This window comes from Thrips palmi, unplaced genomic scaffold (assembly GCF_012932325.1).
Source record: "Thrips palmi isolate BJ-2018 unplaced genomic scaffold, TpBJ-2018v1 HiC_scaffold_1, whole genome shotgun sequence".
In the NCBI taxonomy this organism is placed as follows: Eukaryota; Metazoa; Arthropoda; class Insecta; order Thysanoptera; family Thripidae; genus Thrips; species Thrips palmi.
This window is the reverse complement of record NW_023144620.1, coordinates 767,378-774,969: the sequence shown is the minus strand read 5'-3', so window position 1 is coordinate 774,969 and position 7,592 is coordinate 767,378. Positions and strand designations below refer to the sequence as shown.

At 43.5% G+C, this 7,592-nt stretch overlaps 1 long non-coding RNA gene across 2 annotated transcripts; it reads right to left on the bottom strand.

Annotated features, from left to right (window-relative positions):
• Positions 1 to 2,687: 2,687 nt before the first annotated feature.
• On the bottom strand, positions 2,688 to 5,847 carry LOC117639232. Of its 2 annotated transcripts, none has more exons than XR_004587356.1 (7): positions 5,371 to 5,847; positions 5,224 to 5,290; positions 4,988 to 5,137; positions 4,491 to 4,675; positions 4,274 to 4,409; positions 4,056 to 4,187; positions 2,688 to 3,896 (listed from the first exon to the last, which is right to left on the bottom strand). It is a non-coding gene; the product is annotated as an uncharacterized LOC117639232 (long non-coding RNA). The 2 variants fall into 2 exon arrangements; XR_004587355.1 differs by having other exon boundaries at positions 2,689 to 3,896; positions 4,491 to 4,679.
• Positions 5,848 to 7,592: the final 1,745 nt, after the last annotated feature.

The window sequence follows — 7,592 nt, the reverse complement described above, 5'->3', positions numbered from 1 at the left end:
AATTGCCTTTAAAATAATTTTTTTCCTTTTTTTCAGTGAAAATTTTCATTGAAATGACTCAATTTATCAAGTTTTCAGCAAGACTATTCAAGTCTCATGGCTCCTGGGTCCTCCTGGATGGGCAGGGATGTTGGAAATGTATTACTGAGTAGATAGTAGCTTCAAGATGTTTATTTTTAATTATTTTAGATGGTTGTCAGGCAATACCGGTAAGTTGCCCTAGACTCCGACGAAGTCCCGGCCCATAGACCCCGATCCGACCCCGACCCGGTCCCGACCTGGCCCCGACCCGGCCCAGACCCGGCCGAGACCTGGCCGAGACCCGGCAAAGACCCGGCTCAGACCCGGCCAAGTGGCCGGGCCGGCCGACACCCGGTCGCCCTATAGGCCGGCAAAGCCTTGGCTAAGCCCTGGCGGTGTCCGACCGACCGGCCAAGTCCGGCCACGGTGTAAGAGTGCACCACCCGAAGAGTGGTCTACCTACACTGTGCCCGGCGGAACCCGCCCCAGTCCGGACTCACGGTGTAGGGAGACCACTCTTCGGGTGGTGCACTCTTACACCGTGGCCGGACTTGGCCTCCCGGAGTGGTCTCCCTACACTCGGTCGGACTCTGCCGAGGCTTAGCCACACTGAAAATCTACCGGCGTGACTTCGTGCCGCTGCAGGGGCGTGAAGAAAGTGTCAGGCCATTAAACGGCATGACACAAAAGTCACGCCAAAAATCGGCGTGACTCAAAAATTCACGCCAATTTTTGGCGTGAATTTCTTGTCATGCCGCTTTTTGGCGTGACTTGCCTCAGAAAACGCGTTGTCAATCACGCCAAATGAGGGCGTGACTCACATGTCACGCCGTTTTTCGGCGTGAATTTCGTGTCACGCCAATTTTTAACGTGACTTTTTGTCACGCCATAATTTGGCCATGTGTCCGACCATTACGTTTTCAGTGCAAGGCTTTGCCGGATTCCTATGGGGCGACCGGGTGTCGGCCGGCCCGGCCTTTCGGCCGGGTCTTTGACGGGTCTCGGCCGGGTCTTTGCCGGGTCTGGGCCGGGTCTGGGCCGGGTCTGGGCCGGGTCGGGGCCAGGTCGGGACCGGGTCGGAGTCGGATCGGGGCCTATGGCCTGGGACTTCGTCGGAGTCTAGGGCAACTTACCGGAGCGATTCTCACGTTTCGGGGTAGTTTTGGCGTCTCTGATTTGCCGAAAGTGAGAAATATCCAATTAAGTTTTTCTGATTATTGGGGTCCTGGATGATACTAGAGTTATGGCAATGGTATTTATAGTGAAGACCTTGTACTACTTTCCTAAAAACATGAGCCATAAGGTATTCCCATACGTTTTAGTGGGTGTTTTGATCACGGAAATTACGTTATCACGGAAGTTACAAAGTGTGAAAATCGGCTTTAACGCGGGCTTGCTGTGGCTTAAAAGTCGTTCCAGGGTCAAATGATACTCGAAGCCCGACATTTAAGCGGAAATTTTTTTCACCTAGTGCTGCTGCAACATTGGGTAATGGGTGCCACGGAAGTTACAGGTAATTGTTGATACACGCCATTTTATAATGCTCTAGCCCGCTTTGAGACCGTGTACAGCATCTTAGATTTCCGCGACCCATGCAATTATATCCCAGGGCTTGATGGCTTGTGTCATGGAAAGTTTAAAGTTTGGCTTGGGGAGAAGTCCAGAGCTGCCTTTTCGAAATTTGTGTAGTGAAATTGAATATACGGTGGACAGTTTTCGTTGCAGCATAAGTACCTTTGAAAGAGGTCTAGAGTATTGGTCTTCGGTCGAAATTAGCTCGAGACATGCCAAGCTTCGAATCCCCATCGACAGTTGGCAGCATTTTCGAACCACACCGCCACACTGGGGGCGGAAAGTTCGAGTATGTTCTCTTTGGACAATCACGGAAGTTACATTTAGGGTATTCCAAACGCTACGTAGACCAAACCAACGAACGTAAACTTTTCGAAATGTGTGCGTTTAGTGGGCAATGGCCCTCCCTAACATCAGAAACAAACCCCATGTCGATATCTGCGCTCGTTTGGGCACAGGAGTCAGAAGAAACGAAACTACCCCGAAACGTAAGAATCGCTCACCGGTATTGCCTGACAACCATCTAAAATAATTAAAAATAAACATCTTGAAGCTACTATCTACTCAGTAATACATTTCCAACATCTCTGCCCATCCAGGAGGACCCAGGAGCCATGAGACTTGAATAGTCTTGCTGAAAACTTGATAAATTGAGTCATTTTAGTGAAAATTTTCACTGAAAAAAGTGGAAAAAAATTATTTTAAAGGCAATTCAAATTTAACTCTCCCAATTTTTTGACACATGTTAGAGGACCAAAAGATGAATTTAAAAACAAATTTTCATGAAAAAATTCGGATGCATTTTTTGGGTATTCAAGAAAACGTTAAAATTTTGTCGTTTTTCATGGTTTATAGTGGTGTTAAAAATCATTTCTGAGTGGGATAGGATAAAATAGGATAAAATAAGATCAAAAGACGTTGAAAAAACAACTTTGCACAATGTAGGGACAATTGGACGAAAATTCGATTTTTGGTCCATTTTTTACACTTTTAGGGAAAAAAATATTTTTAGAGCAAAAAAAAATTTTTCGGGGTCAGAAACTTGGTTTTGGTGACCCAAGCAATGAGTCCACCAAGTTTGGTTCGAATCCGAGACATCGATTTCGGGGGTCGTGCGATTTGAGAAAGAACGAGAGAACATTCTCTCTGCTCTGCTCCACTCAGCTTCGCACTCTCTTTGGGCCATAACTCAACCCTTCATCGTTGGGTCTGATTCGGCTAGGCGGGATCACAAGGCAAGGTGTAACAGTAGCAAGCGAGGGCAAATTCTTGCACAACTCTTTAATCACACATAGTTACACTAGGGAGTTACAGAGCGGCGAGTGCGATGGCGACGTGCGGTGTCCGAGGGCGAGCGGGGTCTTTTCCGGGGCCCTGACGAGCAGCTCCGACTCGGAGGTCCCCTCCGAGTCGCGTCCGCTCCCCGCTTTTAGCCCCGTCCGGCCGGGTGCCGGACTGGGAGAGGGGGCTGTGGTCAACCCCCGCGGCGGTGCGCGGTTTCGACTCGTCACCTTCACACGCTGGCCACCACCTCATTATATTTCCGCGGCAGGTGCTGGGCCCGTATGCGCTTCGGGCTGATCCGGTTACGACATGGGCTTCGCTATCGCTCAGCCGATAATTATTAAATTTACGGTCACACTTGTCAAACATGCATACATAAGTGTTAACATTTTGGTGAGATATTTGGAAATGGACACGAAAAGAGAACAAGTCAGGAAATTGGGACTTATACATTGAGAGCAAGGCACATTTTGAAACATCTGGTATGTAACACCAATGGGCCCTGTAAAAGCACACGAAAGAAAACTAATTAAAATTACGAAGTTTAACTACAATGAGATCAATATTAATACTAAAACATTAGAAGAAAAAAAACAAACACAACTCTAACTGCACAAAGGTTGTGTAGAAAACATTTCAAAATCAACTAAAAGAAATTGAGCAAACAGATGGGAAACACTTGGATGATTTAAACTTTAAATACTCAGAGCGACTGCTTTCAATTCGGCCGTCTCCATCCTTCCCTTCATTGATGCCACACAGCTGTTTCCAAGAAGAGCCATTCCCTCTCTGCTCCAATGTGATATTTTCCATCGAGTGAATGGAAACTCTTGAAAGGAATGTCTATAGCCTTGCGTGCATTGTCCACCTTGTACAGAATGTTGTTGACACGGATGTAGCTTTGCTGAATCGAATCTACATCAGGGCCAACAACGATTGCTTGAGGTCCCAGGCTTAAATTGTTGCTCATACTTTTCTTTCAGCCGGTCTAACAAAGTTGGTTCAATGTCTCCAATTGTCTTAAGCAAAAGATGAACAAACAAAAATTAATAAAAGAAACACCGACAGATCACAAAATTCTTAAGTACAGCCACAAGCCTTTAAAATTGCAACAGAAACATTAGGTTACAAAATTTCCAAAAGGGCATGACATTAAAAGGTAAGAAATCTAAACCAACCTTTACATGAAGCAGCAGAGCTTTACCAACTTCGTATCTTGAGGGTCGCCACTGCTTGTTCTTTCCTTTCTTGGCGCATGTTTAGACTTGGAACAGATAAGGCAGAGCCAAAATTGTCTTTATCTTCCTTCCCTATGCAAAGTGAAACCAAAACAAAACAGAGTCACACAAAAAGTTCGAAACAGTCACATTGGGGAACGTGTTGATTATAAGTTTACCTGGAGTCAAACAATTTTGAATTTTAGTTAGTTTAGCTTTGGGCACCTTAGACTCCAATAGCGAGAGGTTCGGCCACTCTCCGAACAAATTGACTCGAGAGTTGGGGAACTCCTTCAAATCAAAATCCATTTCCCGCTGCAACAGATAAAATTTGAGTTATTAATTCATGAAACCCTCTTAAAATAAACAGACATGGCTTGCTCAAAATAAACTTACAAGCAAATAGCCCAGGGGATCCCTTAATGCAGGATAAACACTCATGTAGCAATCAGTTGAGGAGGCACCCCCTAACTTGCGCAAACGATACGAAGATTTAGCTTTCCATTATTCTTCCAAACTTGACCAGGGCTGTTGTTGTTCTTCAGCCTGAGTATGTCATCATGGGCAGGATCATCCTGATCCTTTCTTGAAAACAAAATGATTGGGACATTGAAAGGAAATGAGCAAACCAAGATAAAATGCAACCAGAGATCCTTAACTTAACTTAACATTTAACGAACACTGCTTTCATAACGTAACATAAGACAATGTTCGCTAAAGGTTAAGGGTACGTACTTGGAAAAGTGTATCTACACAAATTCGAGACAAAAAAAATATCCTACCCTTTTGAAAAGATGTTATAAGTTAAGGGTAATAACTTTAACTCTAATGATAACGTTATGATGCCCTTTTGAGTTAAGTTAAGGATCCTTGAATGCAACCAATATATTTACCATCACTGGAGATGTTTGGAGTTTCCTTGTCTTTCTGAGCCTCCTTAATTAGTCTACCTTTGCGCATAACCTTACGCTTTTAACCTTTTTACTAATTTGCGCCTTCCCTCAACACTATCCCTACCACCAGGAGTGGGAGAAGCCTGCAGACTGCAACAGAAAAATAAAAACTAATGTGAATGATAGTCCATCTACCTAAAAATTAAGTCCAAAATAAAAACTAGAAGATTCTTTACCTTGACATCTGTTGGAAATAATTGCACTATTATGTCTGCCAAGTAAACTTCCATTTCGTAAGAGAACCTAAAATACAATTATTTTAGTGGCCAATTAAGCGCATCAATGGTTTGTAAAATTAATAAAAATACACCAAAAAACCTTACTTCATATCATATTCTTCCTTCAGATGCTCGTTCATGAGCACATCTCCAAGCAAGCTTCTGCCCGCGTAGAACTGGAGCACTTAGATTCGTCTTTTTTCTATCTTTTCGAAAAAGTTAGCAGGAAGTCTGGCGACAGATACACACAAGATAGAAAGAAGTCACCTCAATGTATATTTTGGCTGTCTTCCAGCTGTCTTTGAATTGCCTTTTATCTATCTTTTTTGGCCGAAAAAAAAACACACAAAAGATACGTAAAAGACACTTTCACCGGCCAGAACGGCGGGCTAGATAGATGGATGGATGTTCTTAAACACATGGCATTTAGCTATCACTTCTCACGTTTTATTCAAGTTCAAAAGAATTAAGGGGGGACATCACTCCAAAAACAGTGCTTTTGTAAAAACGTCATAAAAACCAAACGGAAAGAGGAAAATTGTTCATATTTTAACAGATAAAGCATAAAACAACACTAAGTCAATCCGCCAGGGCAGTACAGCGCTTTCGTTGAAAACACATTTTTGAGTGTTAGGTTAGACCATTTCGCACGGTTGCAGCGCTGGACGCCAAACGGTTTGACCTAGAACATTGAAATTTGGTGACAGCCTTCCTGAGATATCTGGCTATGGTGGGTACCTCAATCACATTTCAAAAATCATTTAAAGTTGAATTTGTTACATGCCAAAAAAATTGTTCAATTTTTTGGGTCAAAATTGTTCAATTTTGAACGTTAAAAAAATAATAAAAATTGACCAAATCAAAATATTTTGCTACCCACCATGGCGGCATGTCGAAGGAGCTTCCATGCTAAATCTCCCCGCTGTAGCTCAAAAACTGCGCCCTAGAGGCCTGCAACCGTTTGCAATTTCATGTTCCGAGAAAAACGCGATCAAAGTTGGGGAAACTGGGCTTTTCCCCTATGCATGTTTGCGGCGCACAACCTACTAAAACTGCAATTTTTTGTATTCCGGAATTCGGTTTTCACCATTCGACGCAGAAAGGAATGGTCTATAATATAAACTAATAAAAAAAAGTTGCAATTTTTGATCATTTTGGAGTGATGTCCCCCCTTAAGAGGCTCACAAATGACAGACTGGTTTTAAATTGCAATATGAAAACAAACAGAAGCCAAGGATTTCACGTTAACAAGGCGGAAAACATTTTGAGCAAGCGAATATATTTCTTGATGTGGCACTTTTCATACACATCTGTAACAAAAAACGCTGGCTCAACATGAAACATCTGTGTTACAGCATAGAACTTACATGTGCATGAAACACTACATGAGTCTTCACACAATTCAGAACTGTCCTTGAAAAATCTTTCAATTCTACCAAAATGGCGACAGTTGCCATGTTTGTACTTCACATGTGATGAGACTCTAGACCCACTCTCATAAGATTCAGACACAAACAACATTCCATGCTGGTATAACTTTGAGAAAAGTAGTGAGCGATTCTCACGTTTCGGGGTAGTTTCGTTTCTTCTGACTCCTGTGCCCAAACGAGCGCAGATATCGACATGGGGTTTGTTTCCGATGTTAGGGAGGGCCATTGCCCACTAAACGCACACATTTCGAAAAGTTCACGTTCGTTGGATTGGTCTACGTAGCGTTTGGAATACCCCAAATGTAACTTCCGTGATTGTCCAAAGAGAACATACTCGAACTTCCCGCCCCCAGTGTGGCGGTGGGGTTCGAAAATGCTGCCAACTGTCGATGGGGATTCGAAGCTTGGCATGTCTCGAGCTGATTTCAACCGAAGACCAAAACGCCAGACTTCTTTCAAAGGTACTTATGCTGCAACGAAAAATGTCCTCCGTATATTCAATTTCACTACACAAATTTCGAAAAGGCAGCTCTGGACTTCTCCCCAAGCCAAACTTTTAACTTTCCACGACACAAGCCATCAAAGTGGAGTCCCTGGGATATAATTGCATGGGTCGCGGAAATCTAAGATGCTGTACACGGTCTCAAAGCGGGCTAGAGCATTATAAAATGGCGTGTATCAACAATTACCTGTAACTTCCGTGGCACCCTTTACCCAATGTTGCAGCAGCACTAGGTGAAAAAATTTTCCGCTTAAATGTCGGGCTTAGAGTATCATTTGACCCTGGCACGACTTTTAAGCCACAGCAAGCCCGAGTCAGCCGTTAAAGCCGATTTTCACACTTTGTAACTTCCGTGATAACGTAATTTCCGTGATCAAAACACCCACTAAAACGTT